The sequence below is a fragment of the Glycine max genome, chromosome 12 (genome assembly GCF_000004515.6).
Source record: "Glycine max cultivar Williams 82 chromosome 12, Glycine_max_v4.0, whole genome shotgun sequence".
Taxonomy (NCBI): domain Eukaryota; kingdom Viridiplantae; phylum Streptophyta; class Magnoliopsida; order Fabales; family Fabaceae; genus Glycine; species Glycine max.
In genome coordinates, this window is record NC_038248.2 from 11172652 (window position 1) to 11178081 (window position 5430).

The following is a 5430-nucleotide window of genomic DNA, read 5'->3' on the forward strand; positions in this document are numbered from 1 at the left end:
GATAAAAGAAGAATTATATTTTTGTGTGGAAGCAAAGTAGTTTTTATGAAATTTTTGTTGTTTTTCAGGTTTATATCCTATTCCTGCCTTATCAGAGACACATCTTTGTTTTCCTAATATGACATCTAAGTTATTTTTACTAATATAAAATTTAGCAAGTGAGTTTTTCAAATCTTTAATTTCTCTTTCATACTTGCTACAACAATTACAAGAATCAGATATTTTCTTATCAGAAATAGTAGAAATATACACTTTATCATTTGATTTAGAAATTGAAATTTCAGTTTTAAGATGATCTAATTCTTTATTTAATTTTGAAATTTCATTTTCTAAATTTGAAATTATTTTCTTAGAAGATGAAACTAACTTTGCAAGTTTGATTGATTCTTTATGCAAATCAGCAAATGCATCTTGTAATTCATCAAAAGAAATGGATAAGTTATTTGAAGATGTTACCTCTTCATCGCTTTCATAACTTTTAGCCATTAGACACAGGTTTATCTCTTCATTTTCTGAATCTTCAGATGATTCCATATCATTGTCATCCCACGTCATGTAAGCCTTCTTCATCTTCTTTTCACTAAAATTTTTCTTTTCAGATTTCTCCATCTTTTTCTTGAAGATCGGGCAATCAACCCTCAGATGTCCAGGTTGATTGCATTCAAAGCATTTTGGAGTAGAAGATGAAACTTATGCCCTTCTTTTAGATTTAAAATTTGGTCGCCTTTGACTTCCTCTGATTTTCAGGAACTTGTTGAACCTTTTTACAAAAAGGCTAAGATCATCATCTTCATCTAAATCAATTAAGTCTTCTTTATCACATTCTTCTTGGATTGAAGATGAGGCTTTAAGAGCAATTCCCTTCTTTTTCTTGTCATTTTCTTCGTGTTGATTTAATCTCAACAATTTCATTTCATGTTCCTGTAACTTTCCAAACAGAGTAGCAAGAGTCATGTTAGATAAATCTCGTGATTCAGTAATGGTTGTTACTTTAGGTTTCCATTCTCTGCTTAAACATCTCAATACTTTATTTATGAGATCTTCATTTTGAAAATTTTTCCCTAAAGATGCAAGATGATTTACTATATGTGTGAACCTCTTTTGCATGTCTTGTATGCTTTCATTTGTATTCATCCTAAATAGTTCATATTCATGAGTTAATGTGTTTATCCTAGATCTTTTAACATCTGTTGTGCCTTCATGTGTTACTTGTAGGGTATCCCACATATCCTTTGCAGTTTTACAGTTTGATACCCTAAAGTATTCATCTATTCCTAGGGCAAATGTAATTATGTTTTTGGCTTTTAATTTATATTGCACTAATCTTCTTTCTTCCTCACTCCACTCTTCTCTAAGCTTTTCTATAGTTGTATTTCCAGCAACCATGCTAGGAATATAAGGCCTTATTTCTATGGCTTCCCAAATATTTAAATATATAGCCTCTATGAAGATTTGCATGCGGGTTTTCCAATAATGGTAACCCACTCCATTAAAAATGGGAGGCCTATTCATTGAATTGCCTTCGGGAAACAAGTAGTTTAATGAGGCCATGAATTCTTGAAGCTTCTAAACTTTGTACAAGAATGAAGCTCTGATACCACTTGTTAGACAACTGGCCTCAGATATCTTAAGAAGGGGGGTTGAATTAAGATATTGCAAACTACTTTCCCAATTAAAATTTTGCTTTAATTTCAATGCAAGTTCCAAGTTTCCTTAAAAATGAATACTTAAATAATGATTCAAATTAAACAATCTGAATATAAGTGTAAAGCAATAATAAATAAAAGAATTTAAGGGAAGAGAAAGTGCAAACTCAGATTTATACTGGTTCGGCCACACCCTTGTGCCTACGTCCAGTCCCCAAGCAACCTGTTTGAGAGTTTCACTATCTTGTAAAATCCCTTTACAAGTTCTAAACCACACAAGGACAATCCTTCCTTTGTGTTCATATTTCTTTACAACAAGAGACCCTCGGTCTCTCAATCCCTTTTTAGAATTAGAAAGAAGAGAAGAATAAATCTCTCTTAAAAGAGATAGATTGTACAATTTGAGCACTCAATTAATTCCTTATTGAATTGCAAGTGTATTGGTCAAGGAATTCTTAAGAGGATAAAATGTTTTTTCTCTTTGAGAGAATAAGACTTTTTGTTCTGAAAAAACTCTTAACAAATTCGTGTTTCAAGTCACATATAAATAGCCCTTTGATGGCTATGTAAAAACCATTTGAAAAGTTGTGACTCTTGGAAATAATTTTCTAAAAATTTCCTCTGGTAATCGATTACAAGATTTGTGTAATCGATTATATGTTTTAAAATTTGAATAAAAAATGTTTATTAACTGCTGGTAATCGATCACCAATATTGTGTAATTGATTACACAGTGTGAAATTTTGAATTCAAATTTCTAATAGTTGTTGTAAACCATTCTAGCCACTGGTAATTGATTACATCATCTGGTAATCGATTACCAGAGAGTAAATCTCTTGAAAAAGACTTTTTAACTTAAATTTCTTGGCCAAACCTTTTGCTATTTCAATTAGGAATTTCCTTCCTAAAATACTAGAGATCTTCTTGATGTTGTATCTTGTATTCTTGGACCGCTGTCTTGAATTAAACTTGAGAAACGCATTTTCCTCAAATCATCACGATCATATGGCATCATCAAAACATCAAAGGCAAAGTCTTTGCTTTTAAAATCTCAAATTCTTTGCTTCTACAAATTCAGATTCATTCGCAGCATAAAAATCAGACACAGGATCAAATTCAAACTCAGATTCAATGCATAAGGAATAACAAGTATGCAAATCAGATAAAAATGGATGTTTCCTACCATAAAGAACAGAATCAAAATCAAACATATAATTATCAACAATCTGATCAATTATCACAGAACAAAAAACAGAATGATCCTCAGATGGATGTTTCGTGGCATCAAGAATGTTAAAATGAACAACAATACCACCATTAACATCTATCTTGGTTCAGGTTGTTTTCATAAATGGCCTGCCTAAAATAATTGGAACTGAACCATGGGAAAATCCCTCTTCCATATTAAGAACATAAAAATCAACAGGAAAAATAAGTTCACCAAACCAAACTAACACATCCTCTATGAAACCTGCGGGGTAAGCAACACTTCTATTTGCCAAATGAATCACCACATCTGTAGATTGAAAAGGTCCAAGAGATAAAGAATAAAAAATGGACAGAGGCATGACACTAACTGATGCTCCTAAATCTAGCATGACATTCTCAAATTTATTGTTCCCAATAATGCAAGTTATATAGAAAGTACTTGGGTCCTTATATTTCTCAGGAATGTGAGGAACAGATTTACCTATCAATGCTGACACATTTCTACCCATGCTAATCCTTTCATTGCCTTTGAACTTCCTTTTGTGGGTGCACAACTCCTTTAGAAACTTGGCATATCTTGGAATCTGCTTGATGACATCTAGCAGAGGTATGTTCACCTCTACTTTCCTGAAGGTCTCCAAGATCTCCTTTTCCACTTCTTCCATCTTTTTGTTTGGAATTGCTCTAGGTGGGAATGGAAGAGGGATAGCAGGCTGCTGTAAGTCAGAATTACTAGAAGAAGGTCCACCTGCATGAAAATTTTTGTTAGGAAGCTTTCTCTTTTGTGCAACTATCTCATCCTCTTTTTCAGGTGTAGAATGAAGCTTGTCAGGTTCAGGTGTAGGTGCTGCTACTGGTGGAGGCACTTGAATTTGGTTGCCAGACCTCAAGGTGATGGCACTCACATTTTTCGGATTTTGCACAGTTTGTAAAGACAATTTGTCAGAATTTTGGGACTGAGCTTGGTTCATCTGAGTAGCCATCTGCCCCATCTGATTTGTCAGACTCTGAATGAAGGCTCTTGTCTCTTGCTGAAATTGCATATTCTGGATGGTCATTTGCCTCACTAACTCTTCTAAGGAAGATTGAGGAGGGGCCTCAGTTTCTTGTTGTCTTTGTTGTGACTGCTACTGTTGTTGTTGTTGTTGCATTGGAGGAGGAACATATGGCTTGCTTGGACCAGTAGCATTCTGAAAAGGAGGGACAAGCTGTTGTTGTTGTGGAGGACTTGTCCATCTCAGATTTGGATGATTCCTCCAACCTAGATTGTATATATTGCTTGAAAGGTCATAATTATTCTGTTGTTGTTGGTTTTGCTACTGAAGAGGTCTATTATAAATGTTTGCAATATAAGCTTCAGGTTGCTCATTAACTCCAGATTGCTGCAAAGAAGGACAAAGATCTAAATGGTGATCTGTAGAAGAACATAGACCACAGTCTCTTGCAACAGGTGTAGATTTCTGATTCATGGCAAGCTGGGTTACTAGGTTGAGCAAGGCATCAAGTTTTTCTTCAAGCTTTTTATTTTCAGTAGATGAAGATGAATCCGTGGCCACCTCATGGACTCCTCTAAGAACAATAACATCATTTCTTGCACTGAATTGTTGGGAGTTGGAAGCCATCTTCTCAATTAAATTCCTAGCTTCAGCAGGGGTCATATCACCAAGAGCTCCACCACTGGCAGCATCAATCATACTCCTCTCCATGTTGCTAAGTCCCTCAGAGAAATATTGAAGAAGGAGTTGCTCATAAATCTGGCGGTGAGGGCAGCTTGCACACAATCTCTTGAATCTTTTCCAGTACTCATACAAGCTTTCTCCACTAAGTTGTCTGATGCCTGAAATGTCTTTTCTGATGGCAGTGGTCCTAGATGCAGGGAAGAATTTCTCCAAGAACACCCTCTTAAGGTCATCCCAGCTGAAAATAGACCTGGGAGCAAGGTAGTATAGCCAATCTTTTGCCACTCCAGAGAATGAGGAAAAGCCTTTAGAAAGATATGATCTTCTTGGACATTTGGGGGCTTCATGGTGGAACAAACAATATGGAACTCCTTAAGATGCTTATGAGGATCTTCACCTGCAAGACCATGAAACTTGGACAGCAAATGTATTAGTCCAATCTTGAGAACATATGGAACACCCTCATCAAGATATTGAATGCACAAGTTTTCATAAGTGAAATCAGGTGCAGCGATCTCCCTAAGAGTCCTCTCACAAGGTGGAGGTTGAGCTATGTTCTCAGTATAAAAATTAGTAGTGGAATGCTCAAAATCAGAATATTCAGAATCACCCTCAACAGAATGCTCACAATGCACAGAATGAACAAGATGCACACTATGCCTAACTAATCTATGAAAGGTTCTATCTATTTCAGGATTAAAGGGTTGTAAATCACCTGGATTGCCCCTAGTCATGCACTATGTGCAGCAAATAATGTGTTTCTCAACAAGCACCTAACAAGGGGGTAAAACTACAGCTATACTCAAACGATATCAAAATGAGCTGAAATTTTGTGAGAAACACCCTAAAATCATGAAAAGATAGCACAAAAATTTCAAACAAAAATTCAAAGTCTA

At 35.3% G+C, this 5430-nt stretch overlaps 1 non-coding gene across 1 annotated transcript; it reads left to right on the plus strand.

Annotated features, from left to right (window-relative positions):
• Positions 1–4607: 4607 nt before the first annotated feature.
• On the plus strand, positions 4608–4714 carry LOC112998664 (small nucleolar RNA R71). The gene has a single exon (XR_003263758.1). It is a non-coding gene; the product is annotated as a small nucleolar RNA R71 (small nucleolar RNA).
• Positions 4715–5430: the final 716 nt, after the last annotated feature.